Source organism: Schistocerca cancellata, chromosome 5, assembly GCF_023864275.1.
Source record: "Schistocerca cancellata isolate TAMUIC-IGC-003103 chromosome 5, iqSchCanc2.1, whole genome shotgun sequence".
In the NCBI taxonomy this organism is placed as follows: Eukaryota; Metazoa; Arthropoda; class Insecta; order Orthoptera; family Acrididae; genus Schistocerca; species Schistocerca cancellata.
This window is the reverse complement of record NC_064630.1, coordinates 255,545,652-255,563,967: the sequence shown is the minus strand read 5'-3', so window position 1 is coordinate 255,563,967 and position 18,316 is coordinate 255,545,652. Positions and strand designations below refer to the sequence as shown.

At 41.4% G+C, this 18,316-nt stretch overlaps 1 protein-coding gene across 6 annotated transcripts in view; it reads left to right on the top strand.

Moving 5' to 3' along the window:
* LOC126187357 (transmembrane and coiled-coil domains protein 2) overlaps nt 1-18,316 on the top strand; it is a 204,529-nt gene that overhangs the window by 111,827 nt on the left and 74,386 nt on the right. The window lies entirely within an intron of this gene.

Below are 18,316 nucleotides of genomic sequence, written 5' to 3'. Positions count from 1 at the left end.
AGGATCTATTACATTATGCACATCAGATCGTGTGCGACATTGATTACAATGATTTCATGGGAAGCAGTGGTTGATTGCATAATTTGAAACAGTGTCACGCAATTGTAAGAAGTAAGATAACGGAATTTTAAACAGTGTGAACTTGATGATGTGCAGCAAACTGCAGAGTCGGCCCAAAAATTTGTAGATGCGATATTCATAAACTAACTCATACCATCACTCAGTAAGGAATTTGTTTACAACTCCGACCAATCCTGATTTGAAGAGCAAATGCATAGGAAAGCCGACTTTTAATCGGGATCGTAGGCTGGAAAGTTATTTATTGTGCTGTGAGTAATTGGAGGTGCTCTGCCCCCTATGATTCTTTCTCATGTACGTGATCTAGCAAGGGCAGTAGGGAATGTTTACATTGCAGCAAGCAATAGTGGGAAAACGGGTGCAAGAGAACAACTACTATAGTATGAGCACTGCTTTTGACCAGTATCTGGTCAAAATAAAATGCTGTTGCTCGACTCTTGGACTGCCTGTAAAAAATCATACTTCTTTAAAGATCGTACTTCTTTAAAAATCTTAAAAATCATACTCCTAAAATTATCCCTCCTGAAAAGTGTGTTACATTGCAGTTCACATCACCTGGAACCACTGGACAAATTCAGTCTCTGAATGTTTGTTTTTTCCATGCGTATAAAACACATCATCACACTATTTGCAGCTACACCTTAAAGAATAACCAGTTTCATGATCAGCTTAACAACAGACTGTTACATATTAGATTGATGTCATCACAGTCTATCAGTTCTCATCACCCATTACCCCAGCATGATTGTATAGGCATTCTTTAAGAGTGGATACGTAGTTGAAAGTCTTGCAAGCTTTGTAACTAAAAGTTCACCATCGATCTTGATGGTGTGTGTGTTTGTGATTACTGCGGCACACCATTTTTCATTTGGTGTTCATGGTGCAAGTGAATCGTTTGTTTTGAATGTTGACGATGTCCATTTTGTGAAGTGTAATGCATACATTCCATAGAAGGTGATCTCTGCTCTTCCTGGACCCTCATCATGTCACCATCCTGATGCACATGGTGAGTCATTAGCAGCTAATGTTTTTTCTATCATTGTTAACCCAACACTACCCTTACTGAAGACTGAACTTGTGACCACACACTCAAGAGGTTCCTTTTCTCAATGACGTCCTTTCTTCTTGCAGTGCTAGTCTAGCACATCCAGAAGATATTCTGTGAAGTGTGGAAAGCAGAAGAGAAGTGCTGCTGCAACTGTAGTTATGAAGGCAGGTTGGCACAACCAACAAGAGCTTCATTCACAAAAGGTGTGGGTCCAGGTTCATGCCCTATTCCAGCACACTGTTTTGTCAGGAAGTCTCACAATGATACAGGTTCTGCTGAAGAGTAAAAGACTCCAAATAAATTTGTTCTCTTGTTTGTATGTGGTTAGTCTTCCACAAATGCACCTCCTTCTTAGAGAAAACTGTCTCTCAGTTGTTTTCAGCAGAAACATATCATAATCTTTCTTCGGATAAGCCTGTAACGTCTGCAATTTCATATGCCTTCAATTGCAGATTTCCAGATAGTAAATGGTTCAATTTCTTAATGTTTTCATTTATGACTGTAGTTTTGAGAGTCCTTCATGTGGAATATCTTTGACAGAAGTACAAACAAAGTTAAATTCAGTAAACTATTTCTTAACAGTTAAAATCTTCACCAGTCTTTTATGAATTGCCTTTGGTGCTATAATTGTACAGAACAGATAGTTTTATGACAGCATTACATTCCAGTTTGTCCATTTGAATAAAATGCTTGCACAATGGAGTGGCTTGTGTGCCTGAATGAAACAGATAGCCGTGCACTAGATGCAACGACTTTGAAGGTATATCTGTGGAGAAGCCAAACTAAAGTATGGATCCTGAAGAGGGGCAGCAGATTTTTCGGGAGCTGTGGGGAGCAATGGTTAGCAAGATAGACTGGTGTTGTGCTGTAACATTATTTTGATACTATCAACAGATGAAAAGAAGGGGTAACTATAGCCATTACATTTTCTGAGAACATACAGCTCTACTGTATGTTGTAATTCCAGAGGTACAGTAGTCACCCATTCGGATGTCCAGACTGGGACTACTGAGGGTGAAGATATGATAAATTGACATTCTACAGGTTGGAGCATGAAATGCGAGAGCTCTTAATTGAGATGATGGGTTAGAGAGTTTAAAAAGAGAAATAACTGGATTGAAGTTAGATATATTTGGAATTAGTGAAGAGTTATGGTAGGAATAACAAGAGTTTCCAGATGAGTGCATGGTTTTCAACACATGATCACATAAGAGCAATGAAGGAATAAATCTAGTAATGAACAAGAAGTGCCAACTTCTGTATAGCTGTGACCAATTCCTTTCCTTAGTATTATCCATTTTAGCCCCACATGAATAATATAGGTGTTAACGATACATTAATTTCTAACATCTTTCCTGCTCCTTGTCATTTTGTGTGTGTGTGTGTGTGTGTGTGTGTGTGAGTAAACAGACATGACGATCTGAGATATCATTTTGAAGGTGAACACAGATTAGTAACAGCTGTATGTAATATGCAGATTTTGTTACCTCTTAGACAGTTTTGTTAACACTTTGGAGACCAAGCCGGAGCATAGCTCAGGCCAGAACTGTGTGTTAAAAAGACCACACCTGAGTATAGGTCAAGCTGAGATTTTCTTAACGCATAGCACATGTATCTGTTGAAATGAACTTCCTTTGTATGGGAGTAATGTACGAACATCTCCCAACCTGCCCCTTGACTGGTGCTGCCTTCTGTTGTCAGTTTCTTGAATTATTTCGAAAGAAACATTAGCAAACGTAACAGATTCTGCTGTGAATGACTGGACCAATATGATCACAGTGACAACTTGTAAGGTTTCACAGTTAGCTGCTACAAATACATCATGTTTGTTGAGTGAGCAAGAAATTCTGGAAGTATGAGAGGAAGAAATTGCTCAGTAACCCACCTTTTACTTTTTCATGGGAGGATAATTATATTTGCCATCATCATTACTTTATAATTTGTAATCTATCAAAGAACAAAAGTAAATATGGATAATAAATCTTGAAGATTGACAATTTTTTTAGTATGTTTTACTCTTGAAGATACATCAGTAACAGCTTAAATAGCCTATTTCCTAGGCCCAATATTCTTCTAAGTGTCTGGTCTCCAAAGTTTTAATATTGTTCATACATATTTTTTATAATGTCTGAAGAAACAGACATTGGTGGTGATCTTGCTGCTGTAATAAATTTATGAAATATATGTGCAGTTGCGGAATCTTTCTGACATTAGATGCATTAGGTATGAAGATGTTACCTATTGGTGACACATGAAAATTTGTGCTAGACGGGGACTTTTCAGATTTCCCACTTGTTACAAGTGGTCGCCTTAACCACTTTGGCTGCCTGACCACCCAGCTAGGAACAACCGAAACTTTTGTGTGTCCTGTCCAACACAAATTTTCATGCATCACCAGTAGGTAATATCTTAAACATAATGCAGCTAACGTCAGAAAGTTTGTGCAACTGTGAATAAACTTCTCGGGTCATATATTGATACTCTCTCCAGTTTAGCTTTTATAAGTACCTATTCATTAACATTACGCAGTCTCACAGTTTGCAGTTGAAAATAGCTGTATTATAGCTATTGTAAATATGCATGACCATGTCAAACATGTCCAGACAAGTGTGTTGTAATATTTAGAGAATAACTGAATGCTTTTAGGTAGTGTATTACATGGCTAGTAGATTTGTGTCCATTTTTCATGTAATTAAAGTTATGTAAATACTGAGATCTTAACAGAATATTCAGATGCCCCTTGGGTTATTTTCTGTAGACATTATAAAATAACTTATCAAGTATTGTGCTGGAAGGTTATAGATATATATAATAGAGGGAAACATCCCACGTGGGAAAAATATATCTAAAAACAAAAATGATGTAACTTACCAAACAAAAGCGTTGGCATGTTGATAGATAAACAAACAAACACAAACACACACACAAAATTCAAGCTTTCGCAACCAACGGTTGCTTCCTCAGGAAAGAGGGAAGGAGAGGGAACGACGAAAGGATGTGGGTTTTAAGGGAGAGGGGTAAGGAGTCATTCCAATTCCGGGAGCGGAAAGACTTAAGTTAGGAGGAAAAAAGGACAGGTATGCGCGCGCGCGCCCACACACACACACACACACACACACACACACACACACACACACACACACACATATCCATCCGCACATATACAGACACAAGCAGACATTTGTAAAGGCAAAGAGTTTGGGCATTCCTTTTTTCCCCCTAAGGTAAGTCTTTCCACTCCCGGGATTGGAATGACTCCTTACCCTCTCCCTTAAAACCCACATCCTTTCATCTTTCCCTCTCCTTCCCTCTTTCCTAATGACACAACCGTTGGTTGTGAAAGCTTGAATTTTGTGTGTGTGTTTGTGTTTGTTTGTGTGGCTATCAACATGCCAACGCTTTTGTTTGGTAAGTTAAAGAATCATATTCAGAACTATAAGGAACCAAAGCAAACTGAAATTAAAAAAAGATATCAAAGCAAGTACTGACTCTCTTGTTACACTGCCTTACACTGTAAACTTGTATCTGTAACAAGATTCGGGACTCTGCGTGTCGTATTTCATCTATCAACTATGTTGTGATTCCGTAACTTCCTTCAGCATATTTACTGGCAAAACAGACCACAGGTGTAACGGGTGTACTGCTGGCTGTTGTGTCTAGTATACACAATATTTCTGCTAGCACCCTGTCTCCATCACCAGGTATGCTGATGAACTGACATCCTGAGACCAAGCAGTTGCCTTATCCTCCTCCCCTCCCTCCAGCCCTCCCTCCTCTCTTCCTCTCCCTTATCTCCAGGAACAGTGTCAGTGTTTCATAGGTCACAAACATCTGAAGGCACATATTGGCTAATCAGGGGAGGTGCCTGCAGCTGCAGAGGTGGTGTTGGCAGCATAGTTGTTGCCACTTCGCTCACCTAAGAAGTCATATTTTGTGTTTGCTGAGTACTTCATTATTCTCGTAGTTGAGAGAGTAACTTGGCCACGATTTATCAGTCTGTCATTACATTATTCTCGTAGTTAAGAGAGTAACTTGGCCACGATTTATCAGTCTGTCATTAGATTGCTACGTTAATGGCACAGTCCCAGTGTGTGTGTGTGTGTGTGTGTGTGTGTGTGTGTGTGTGTGTGTGTGTGTTGCTCTCCTGCAAGTAACATGAGGATGTAGAATGAGATTTTCACTCTTCAGCGGAGTGTACGCTGATATGAAACTTCCTGGCGGATTAAAACTGTGTGCCGGACCGAGACTCTAACTTCTGTAAAGTTTGGAAGGTAGGAGATGATGTACCGGCAGAAGTAAAGCTGTGAGGATGGGGCGTGAGTCGTGCTTGGGTAGCTCAGTTGGTAGAGCACTTGCCCGCGAAAGGCAAAGGTCCCGAGTTCAAGTCTCAGTCCAGCACACAGTTTTAATCTGCCAGGAAGTTTCAACATGAGGATGTATCTGTTGCGCAACACCCCTTAAGAATTTGAACAGAATACAGGGTTCAGTTTTTCTCTGGGACGTAATGCTGCTGATGGATGAGGAATTAAATTGAAATTTGGAGAACTGCGGGTTCCACTGTGTATGTTGTGTATCTCGAGGCCTGCCAGACGACAAAGTTAACACTGGAGTGTTGTTATCCCCACTTTTGAGAATGATTCATGTTCTGTGAAATTCAAAATTATGGGCTACCATTGTGATGTTTCCACCCCAATGTACACTTTTAAATGCCATTGTTGCAGGCATTTTCCTTCCCATTGTATGAAAAACCCAGTTTGTCGAGACTATGGTTAGGCACTTCATCAACACTTGCCTTTCTGTGTCAGTTGTGGAAAAAATGCCCTTCCTGATTCTCAAATTGTGAAAACATAATTAAGGAACATGAAATCCAGAAATTTAAGATCTCTGGTTGACTCTCATCTTTTGAAGCTTAAAAAAAATGAGATCTTTTTTATGCCATTCCAGTGCTATCATCTTTTGCCACTACTGTGTCTAGGTCATCAACAGTACCTGGAGTATTGACTCCCTCGATTCCAATGACATTGGCCTCTGCTAGTTGCACAAGGTCCCGGTGCTGCCTGTTCCTCTTTGGTTCCAAACCCCATAGTGGATAAGCCCTCACAAGAGTCCCAACCCTCTAATGAATTTTACAATAAAGAGACGAAATCTTCAGAGACGGCTACGTCGATAAGCCTGCAGGTGCGAAAACTCCCCACACCACTGGTCTTGGAACCTATATTCATCGATGTGATTCCTCCCCATCTGGTGATCTCCCCTCCTGTTTTGCAATCTCTGTTGATTTTCAAGAAATTGCATTTTATTTATCATCATTCCCCAACCTTTCAAAGTCAATGTGTCTCCTGTCAGATCCATACTGGTCCCAAGAGAGCTGTAAGTTGATTCACTCTGATGATATCAATGAGTTAGACTGGTTCTTTGTGTCTCCAAGAGAGTATTTTTTATTCTCAGATCTAATGCATTAAACTCCTATCTCCTCTGCCAGCCACATTGATCATCCCTCTTTAGCTCTTTTTATTTCTACCTCACCCAGTTTCACTTTCTTAGGAATGCCCCTTCATATAGCACTCCGATGAAGAGAGGACTTCAAGAATTCCTTATCCTTGATACTAGCTCATCATCATCATCATCATTTAAGACTGATTATGCCTTTCAGCATTCAGTCTGGAGCATAGCCCCCCTTATACAGTTCCTCCATGATCCCCTATTCAGTGCTAACATTGGTGCCTCTTCTGATGTTAAACCTATTACTTCAAAATCATTCTTAACCGAATCCAGGTACCTTCTCCTCGGTCTGCCCCGACTCCTCCTACCCTCTACTGCTGAATCCATGAGTCTCTTGGGTAACCTTGCTTCTCCCATGCGTGTAACATGACCCCACCATCTAAGCCTGTTCGCCCTGACTGCTACATCTATAGAGTTCATTCCCAGTTTTTCTTCGATTTCCTCATTGTGGACACCCTCCTGCCATTGTTCCCATCTACTAGTACCTGCAATCATCCTAGCTACTTTCATATCCGTAACCTCAACCTTGTTGATAAGGTAACCTGAATCCACCCAGCTTTCGCTCCCATACAACAAAGTTGGTCGAAAGATTGAACGGTGCACAGGTAACTTAGTCTTGGTACTGACTTCCTTCTTGCAGAAGAGAGTAGATCGTAGCTGAGCGCTCACTGCATTAGCTTTGCTACACCTCGCTTCCAGTTCTTTCACTACGTTGCCATCCTGTGAGAATATGCATCCTAAGTACTTGAAACCGTCCACCTGTTCTAAATTTGTTCCTCCTATTTGGCACTCAATCCGTTTATATTTCTTTCCCACTGACATTACTTTCGTTTTGGAGATGCTAATCTTCATACCATAGTCCTTACATTTCTCATCTAGCTCTGAAATATTACTTTGCAAACTTTCAATCGAATCTGCCATCACAACTAAGTCATCCGCATATGCAAGACTGCTTATTTTGTGTTCACATATCTTAATCTCACCCAGCCAGTCTATTGTTTTCAACATATGATCCATAAATAATATGAACAACAGTGGAGACACGTTGCAGCCTTGTCTTATCCCTGAAAGTACTCTGAACCATGAACTCAATTTACTGTCCACTCTAACTGCTGCCTGAATATCCATGTAAAGACCTTTAATTGCTTGCAAAAGTTTGCCTCCTATTCCATAATCTTGTAGAACAGACAATAACTTCCTCCTAGGAATCCGGTCATATGCCTTTTCTAGATCTATAAAGCATAGATACAATTCTCTGTTCCACTCATAACACTTCTCCATTATTTGCCGTAAGCTAAAGATCTGGTCCTGACAACCTCTAAGAGGCCTAAACCCACACTGATTTTCATCCAATTGGTCCTCAACTGATACTCGCACTTTCCTTTCAACAATACCTGAGAAGATTTTACCCACAATGCTGATTAAAGAGATACCTCTGTAGTTGTTACAATCTTTTCTGTTTCCATGTTTAAAGATTGGTGTGATTACTGCTTTTGTCCAGTCCGATGGAACCTGTCCCGACTCCCAGGCCATTTCAATTATCCTGTGTAGCCATTTCAGACCTGACATTCCACTGTATTTGATGAGTTCCGACTTAATTTCATCCACCCCAGCCGCTTTATTGTACTGCAATCTATTGACCATTTTTTCCACTTCCTCAAATGTGATCCTATTTCCATCATCATTCCTATCCCATTCTACCTCGAAATCTGAAACATTACTGATCGCATTTTCACCTACATTGAGCAACTCTTCAGAATATTCCCTCCATCTGCCCAAGGCCTCCACAGGATTCACCAGCAGTTTTCCTGACCTGTCCAAAATACTTGTCATTTCCTTCTTACCTCCCTTTCGAAGACTGCTAATTACACTCCAGAATGGTTTTCCAGCAGCTTGACCCATAGTCTCCAACCTGTTTCCAAAGTCTTCCCACGATTTCTTCTTGGATGCTGCAATTATCTGTTTGGCTTTGTTTCTTTCTTCAACATAACTTTCTCTGTCTACCTGGGTTCTGGTATGTAGCCATTTTTGATACGCCTTCTTTTTCCTTTTACAGGCTGCCTTGACTGTATCATTCCACCAAGCTGTTTGCTTCATCCTACTTTTACACACTACTGTTCCAAGACATTCTTTAGCCACTTCTAGTACTGTGTCCCTGTACCTTGTCCATTCCTTTTCCAATGACTGTAATTAACTACATTCAACTAACTGGTACCTTTCTGAGATCGCTGTTATGTACTTGTGCCCGATTTCCTTATCCTGAAGTTTCTCCACTCTTATCCTCCTACATAAGGACCTGACCTCCTGCACTTTCGCCCTCACAATCCCAATTTCACTGCAGATTAAATAATGATCAGTGTCATCAAAGAATCCCCTGAATACACGTGTGTCCCTCACAGCCTTCCTGAATTCCTGATCTGTTATTATATAGTCAATGACAGATCTGGTTCCCCTGCCCTCCCAAGTATACCGGTGAATGTTCTTATGTTTAAAAAAGGAGTTTGTGATTACTAAGCCCATACTGGCACAGAGATCCAAGAGTTGTTTCCCGTTCCTGTTGGCCTCCATATCCTCTCCAAATTTACCCATAACCTTTTCATACCCTTCTGTTCGATTTCCAATCCTGGCGTTAAAATCACCCATGAGCAGAACACTATCCTTGTCCTTTACTCTAACAACTACATCACTGAGTGCCTCATAAAAACTATCCATCTTTTCTTGATCTGTCCCTTCACAATGCGAATATACTGACACAATCCTAATTTTCTTGCTAGACACTGTCAAATCTATCCACATCAGTCGTTCGTTTACATACCTTATTGCAACTACGCTGGGTTCTATTTCTTTCCTGATGTAAAGCCCTACACCCCATTGTGCTATTCCTGCTTTGACTCCTGACAGGTAGACCTTGTATTCTCCCACTTCCTCTTCTTTCTCACCCCTTAACCGAATGTCACTAACAGCTAAAACGTCCAGCCCCATCTTACTTGCAGCCTCTGCCAGCTCTACCTTCTTCCCAGAGTAGCCCCCATTGATATTAATAGCTCCGCATCTCATTACCATTTGTTTGCCAAGTCGTATCTTAGGAGTCCCTGGTTTGTCAGTTAGAGGTGGGACTCCGTCACCTCCAAAGGTCCGAGGCATTTTGCTCTGATTGTTGCCAGCATCATATTTAAAGTACCAGGGAAGCAGGTTGCTAGCCTTACTTGCCCCGAGTCCCATTGGATTTTACCCCTAACGGCTGAGGGACTAACCGGTGGATTTGGTAGTCTTTGCCGTATGAGCACAAAGGTGACCACGACTCAGAATATGTCCAAGATGCCCAGCCTTATTCCAAAGTAACTAGTATCCCGACTGTCGGGACCACTTACTTGGCCACTCATACGTTGCCCGTGGTTCATGAACTAGGACATGACTACAGGAACCCACACCATGAACCACTTCTTGATACTAGCTGATAAAAAAAAAAAAAAACCAACTTATTTTTGTGCTTTGTTTAAGGTACTGGGTTCCATTCCCATTTTAACACATTTACTGTAATGAACTGGGGTAAAAACAGTTGTGGGAGAGTGACCCCGCCCCCCTCACCCCAACCCCAGCACTCACCCCCCAGCCCCCGCATGGTGCCAAGAAGTCAGTTTGTCAGTGTAACTTATGATGGCGGCAGGGTCACTTGTTGAAATATTATACCCATTGAACACGGAGACCTGGCAGTAAACCTGTGCACTGTTATGCAAACAGCCATGTGTCTGGTGGGTGAAAACAAGCATTTTGTTCCCCATGCTTCCCATTTGTTTTTTCTTTATATATTTCAGTATGTGTACTACATTGACTGATTTGTTGATCTAAATGGGTATTTCACTAGGGCTTTTCTCTAGTTTTTACAACAAGTTTTGCAATGTTCCTTGATTATATTGCATACCCCTTCTTCCCATTGGCTACTGATCTCAACCTTTACTGTGTGCACCTTTATCAACAATTCAGTTTTTCTTCAGAATTAAACAATTACATGTGAGATTCATTTTGCCTCTACACTGGGTTTTGTTTTCATTGTGCCAGTTTTATTTATTGGTTGTAAATCATACTAATTTTAGTAGCTGTCTACAACAGCATTTTCTGAAGAACTGTTACAGCACCCTTTTGCATGATTGTTTTTATTCAATTTTTGTTTTGTTTAAGTTGTATTACGTTCACTGGATACATGTTCATGGAACTTCAGAAGTTTCTCTGTCAACTTCTATTGTCTGAGAGTGCTTTTCCTGCTCCCTGTTTTGTCTTTTAATATGCTTTTGAGTGATGTAAGACAGTAATTTTCCAAAACATTGAACTTCGTGGTAGCTCTGTTGTTTGTACTGAAGTTACTCTGTGACATAGTAGAGAGAACTTGGAGAATTTAAACTTGGACACACTTGTAGATGCTAGAATTGTTTGTAAAACTTTAATAAGAGTAGAAATCTAAATACAAAAGGAGTATTCTTGAAAAGCTCAGTGCTAATCCAGCTGTGATGGAATGGCTGTCGGGATATTAGACAATAATGCTGTATGATGAACAACAAATATTATGCTTTCTGCAACATCTGAATTCAATCCACTAAAACATCAAATTTATGATGGAAGTGCAGAAGGCTGGCTGCCATTTCTGGATGTCTTGGTCAGTTGTAAAGTGAATGGATCATTGGCTCATTCTGTTTAGCATAAGCCCACACATACAGATCTGTATTTGCAGGTGTCTAGCTACCACCACCGATCGCACACTATGGACACACTTCAGACATTGCTGCACTGTGTGTTTGTTGTGTCTAATGGAGACAGCCTTGCAAAGGAACTGGAACACCTATAGTCTGTGTTCAAAAATAATGGATATTCTCCACATCGGATCACTTTAAGGAGAAAGAAACTTGATCAACCTCAAGATCAAGAGCAGGAGTGGTGGTTCAAGTCCAGGGTGTACCTCCCACATGTCAGCAATATTTCTTCAAAATTAAGCAGAATCTGAAGGAAACTTGCCAAAGCAATCTTCCACTCAACCACAAAGACCCATGCTCTTTTCGGTTCAGCAAATGACAGCCTGTATTAGCAGATGGCTGGAATCTACAGAATTCAGTGCCAGTGTGGCAAAGCCTACATTGGTCAAACAACACGCACAGTGCACAGAAGGTGCATTGAACATGATCATCACACGCTCCTTTCACAGCCCAATAATTCAGCAATAGCTGACCATTGTATCTCTACAGGGAATTCTCTGGATTATTCTGCCATGGAAATTTTGGGCTTGATGAGATCCTTTTGGGATTAAATTATAAAAAATCCATGGAAATAAGTTTGGCAGAAGATTTTATTAATTGTGATGGTTGGTTTCAACTTGATAAGGCATAGGACCTGGTGATTTCTTCAGCATCTTCTGAAAGAAAACATGACTACTGACACGCCTGGTGACAGTTAATTTTTATTATTACAACATCTGAATTTTAATGCCAAGAGCCCACATTCTGACAGAGAGCACACATGTTGTATCACCATTACACATGTGCCTGTGTGCCATAGATTGAGCATTATTTGAAGAAACTCAACTTAGGTCACTCATATAGCAGCTGCCTTTGCACATGAATCTCTTTACCAATTTTTGGTGTAAAGTTAACGATGTGAATTAGCACTGTCCAGTGCAAACACTGAACAGCTGAGTGGTTGTGCTGCAACCCCAAACTTCATGGAAACTTGTCTCAAAGTCCATATCACCTGTGTTAGGTAACAGCAGCAGTGAAATTGATGTTTACAACAGCCACATTTTAAAATACAAATATTGACTGACACTGGCCCAAAGGTAGAAAATGAAGAAAAGAAAGATGCCAGAGCCATATAACCTCTTAAGAGTCCTGAAGGTTGGTACAAAGCCTGATTTTATTGAAACTGATGTTTCCTAGCAATAAAGATACAAATAAGTCAAAAATACAGAGAAAAAAATTATTTTCACTTTTACATGTATTTCTCAGATGGTATCATATGTGATACCTGTGGTCTATGTTAATACAAAGTAATACATATGAGTGTTTCAAAAAAGTTATTCTTAACATATAAAATAATCCTATTTTTGTGTGAGAAATGTAACATAAATTCAAATTCACTTCTTTTGAAAAAGAGCAAAACAATTTCTTTCAGATGTAAAGCACAGGAACATTTGACATGTGCTGCATCATACGAACGTTAGACCTCTACAACCCTCTAATCTGCATTTTGATCTATTTTTCTGCATTTTGTTCATCATTTGAGGCATTTGATACCCTGAATGGCAAAGAAGGTAAAGCTTTTGGTGCTCTTGCCCGTTTTGCTGGTGGACCACCACCATCATCATCATCATCATCATCATCATCATCAAGCTTGAAAGCTTGATATTGCATGATGTCTTTTCTCATAAATTTATTACTTTGCATTGCTTGCCTATATTCTAGCCAAGCTGCTGCAACAGCAAAATCTATGAGGTGGTGGATCACGCGTACTGTCCATTTATTAGTTCTGCTTCTCATTGGGTATTTTCCCACTACCCTATACAGGAGATCCACACCATCCGTATATTTGTTATATTTGGTAACTGCATTTGGCCTAGGAATTTGGACATAAACCTTAACTTTCTTTGACGAAAGTTGGACAACGGGATGAACACCAAAAGTAGAAGATGCAACATAAATAGGTTTATTGTCAAACCATTTCATTGCAGCTATTTTTCCATCACGCCTTGCAACCTGATCAAAAGAACCTCTGCCCTACCTTTTCAAATCTAAATTTCTATCTTGAAATTTACAGCTTTTGGAAGACGATTAGCCATTATAGTCCCAGTTGCTAAGATTGGCCCATTAGTTAGGAGACTATCTAGTAGGGGGACAGATGTGAAGTACCTGTCAGTGTATATTAGTGACCCATATGGCAAGGAATCTGATAGCTTTAGAACAACATGCCCTCCAGTATTAAGGTTGTAAGGTACTGGAATTTTTCCAGACGTGATATCTTGACCCTTTCCTTGGCATAGCAAAAAGTCAAGTGGTATACCGTTGGATGTAGCTAGCACAAAGTTCAAGCCAACTGGGTGAGGTTTACCCCTAACATACTGTCTTGTTCTTACTTAGGTCTGTAAACTGTATCATCTGCTCATCTATACATGTATAAGTTGGTCAGGGATGATTTCAAAATGCATTTCTTAGTCTGTCAAGGAGTGTTTGTATCTTCCAATAACTGTCACATTTGGTTTCCTCTATTACATCATTGTCATTAACCAGTTTCAGATTATTTCTTATCAGGTAAAACCTGTCCCTGCTAATTGTATGTGTAATCATTGGATAACGTGTTCACCTATCCCAACACATTCTCAATCTAGGGAACCCCAATAATGCAATCAGAATACTAACCCTCCAAAACTTTCTTAATTCTGCTCCACTACAGTCCATTGACTTTCCTGTTAGTGTAACATGACATAAATTTATATACACTCCTGGAAATGGAAAAAAGAACACATTGACACCGGTGTGTCAGACCCACCATACTTGCTCGGGACACTGCGAGAGGGCTGTACAAGCAATGATCACACGCACGGCACAGCGGACACACCAGGAACCGCGGTGTTGGCTGTCGAATGGCGCTAGCTGCGCAGCATTTGTGCACCGCCGCCGTCAGTGTCAGCCAGTTTGCCGTGGCATACGGAGCTCCATCGCAGTCTTTAACACTGGTAGCATGCCGCGACAGCGTGGACGTGAACCGTATGTGCAGTTGACGGACTTTGAGCGAGGGCGTATAGTGGGCACGCGGGAGGCTGGGTGGACGTACCGCCGAATTGCTCAGCACGTGGGGCGTGAGGTCTCCACAGTACATCGATGTTGTCGCCAGTGGTCGGCGGAAGGTGCACGTGCCCGTCGACCTGGGACCGGACCGCAGCGACGCACGGATGCACGCCAAGACCGTAGGATCCTACGCAGTGTCGTAGGGGACCGCACCGCCACTTCCCAGCAAATTAGGGACACTGTTGCTCCTGGGGTATCGGCGAGGACCATTCGCAACCGTCTCCATGAAGCTGGGCTACGGTCCCGCACACCGTTAGGCCGTCTTCCGCTCACGCCCCAACATCGTGCAGCCCGCCTCCAGTGGTGTCGCGACAGGCGTGAATGGAGGGACGAATGGAGACGTGTCGTCTTCAGCGATGAGAGTCGCTTCTGCCTTGGTGCCAATGATGGTCGTATGCGTGTTTGGCGCCGTGCAGGTGAGCGCCACAATCAGGACTGCATACGACCGAGGCACACAGGGCCAACACCCAGCATCATGGTGTGGGGAGCGATCTCCTACACTGGCCGTACCCCACTGGTGATCGTCGAGGGGACACTGAATAGTGCACAGTACATCCAAACCGTCATCGAACCCATCGTTCTACCATTCCTAGACCGGCAAGGGAACTTGCTGTTCCAACAGGACAATGCACGTCCGCATGTATCCCGTGCCACCCAACGTGCTCTAGAAGGTGTAAGTCAACTACCCTGGCCAGCAAGATCTCCAGATCTGTCCCCCATTGAGCATGTTTGGGACTGGATGAAGCGTCTTCTCACGCGGTCTGCACGTCCAGCACGAACGCTGGTCCAACTGAGGTGCCAGGTGGAAATGGCATGGCAAGCCGTTCCACAGGACTACATCCAGCATCTCTACGATCGTCTCCATGGGAGAATAGCAGCCTGCATTGCTGCGAAAGGTGGATATACACTGTACTAGTGCCGACATTGTGCATGCTCTGTTGCCTGTGTCTATGTGCCTGTGGTTCTGTCAGTGTGATCATGTGATGTATCTGACCCCAGGAATGTGTCAATAAAGTTTCCCCTTCCTGGGACAATGAATTCACGGTGTTCTTATTTCAATTTCCAGGAGTGTAATAAGCCATATCATCAAACAATTTTTGGTCAATGTATTGCGTGAAATATTCAAATGGTGACTTCACAGTTGGAATTTCAAGTGTTGCAAATTCTGATACTTCAGGATTAAACCTAGAAATTAAAGTAAAATAACATAAATCTTTGCAAACTATACGTTAAATTTGCCTTACAAATGCCTTACAAATTTGTATTTAGCAACTACTTACTCTGTCATGTGTCTCCATTATGCACCTCTGTGTTGGATCACACTCAAAGGTATCCCTTCGTCATCTGATTCTGATGACTCATCAACTGCTGGAGTTTGTGATCTGACAGCTATATCAAGTTCATCTTCTTCTCCAGACAGCTCAAATTCATAAATATTTGGACCTTCCACTGCCAAAAGTTCCACTATTTCTTCATCAGTTAGACCTACAGCAGGGAAAAATGAGATACCCAGTATATTTACTTGTAAGGGAAACACGTAATGTAATACAGGATAATCACAGCAAACTGAAGAACATTTAGCAAAACATGAAGAAACACACACACGTGCCTCTATAACGAAGTAAACAATGACAGGAGATTTATAGTAATAATCCTGAGGTATTAGGGATGATACTTGCAATTAAGTAGAACATTTTGTTCATGAAGAGTAGTTTCTCAGTAGAGATATTTATTTATGGGATAAATGAACCATTTGCGATTATAAATATGCTTCTAAATGTGTGAAATTGCAAAAGATAAGAATATTTACCTTTTTTAATTCCCGATGTGGTGCATGCCGTCGCTTTCCAGCTGCTGCTGCCACCTGTTGGTGGCGTGAAGAAGTTTAAACAAATGACAAATGGAATGCACTGAATGTATACTGTGTGATACCGGCAGGCTGTCTCGCTAAAGTGGTTGAAAAATGCGTAAAAAATTTTTAGGTTAGAGGTATCACGTATGATACCTATGGAAACTAGAGGACAATTAATAATTTGAAACACTCCAGTTTTATGCAGTGGGCAGGGGGGCAGAAATTGTTGATGTAAGGTCCACATGATTAATCATAATGTTGTCAGAGCGTGATAAAAGAAATGAAATATTTTTGAGAAGATAGTGGTAAGTAAAATACATTATGAAGTGGTAACACTCTCTTATTTTGATCACATTATCAGTACAGATTATAGCAGAGAAACCCTATATTGCTATGTCATGGCTAGCATAGCTGTCCCTCTCCAAGCAGCTTTGGCATATGGGAGGGGACATCTGTTCTATGCTAGAAATGCTGTATACCTTATCTTAACATCTTACCAAGAAACGTCTGAGAATGAGTGATGGGTTAGTTTGAGGTAGATGGAGAGGCTGGAAAGAGGAGGGAGATAAAGTTGGCAGATGTGTGCATGGAATGACAGTGAGCTATTTTAGGGTCCTAGTATGAACTCAAGTAAAGAGTTACACACTTGCATAATTCAGTGGAATGGCACTTTGGTCAGGGAGCCACATTATGAAAATTGTAATGCAGCTTTGGATATTCTTTGTGTTGTGCTGACCAAAACGCGAATTTAATGAAGTGGATTGTTTAAAAAAAATTTGACTGTGTCCACTCTTTCAAGTGGGCAACTGAATAGTTTCATTGCCCACACAGAATGCTACACAGTAGCTGTAGCAAATGTGGTAGGTGCTCTCTCAATATTTCTGTTCTTAAGAGGATAATACAGGCCTGTTGCTGGACTGATATAGAGAAATACGAGGGTTGGAACTTAAATAGTGGCAACTGTTTATTCACAACTGATACAAAAGAGTTACATGTTTGCACCTGTTACTATCCTTCAGAGTAGTAACCAGCATTGTGTAGAACCAATTGCCAGTGATGTGGAAGCCGTAGTATACCGTTAGCAGAGCCTGTTCTGTTGATGGTGTAAATGGAGCAGTCTAAAGTTATGGTAATATCCTAACACATTACATTCCTGCACAGCAGACCATCCATTTTTGGAGTACCACCTGCGACCAGCTTTGTGAAAGAGGCGGCGACACTTTCTGCGCAACCCACCCGTCATTTTGCACGCCAGTGTGTGGGCGCATACAGTGCAAGCTGTGGCTGCTGTGTTCGGTCGATGGGACTGGGAATTACTGTATCATCCACCACAATCCCCGCACTTAACTCCCTGTGACTTTGATTTGATTCCAAAGAGAAGGAACTACTTCGTGGCATTTGCTTCAGAACTGTGTCAGAGATTCGACAGGCAGTAGACCGCTCCGTTTGCACCAACAGAACAGGCTGTGCTAACGGTATACAACGCCTTCCACATCACTGGCAACAGGTTCTACACTGTGCTGGTGACTACTTTGAAGGACAGTAATAGGTGCAAACATGTAACTCTTTTGCATCGGTTGTGAATAAATAGTTGCCACTATTTAAGTTCCAACCCTTATGTCAGGATGTGAGAGATGGATCTTATACTTGTCATTGACAGAGGTATGGCATAGAGAATGAGTCAGATTGGTGACAGGGTTGGTATAAGGGAGGACTAAGGTATTGTGCAACTTCAGTGACAGATACCATTTGAAGTGTAATGAGAGGGTTCCTGCAGTGGGGGATTCATTTTGGGGCACTGTTAAGGAACTTCCTGTAGGCAACTGTGTCTGCATAGATACGGTGGCAGCCCCGGTGTTTTATGATTTTTTTACGTGGTTTGAGCACACAACAAAGTCTTTCATTCAAAACTTCATTGTCATTTATTTAATCTGATGAAAATATTTAGTAAGTAAATGCTCTGCCCATGCGATTTCTCCAAGTCCCACATTTTAAAGACGTGTTTTGATG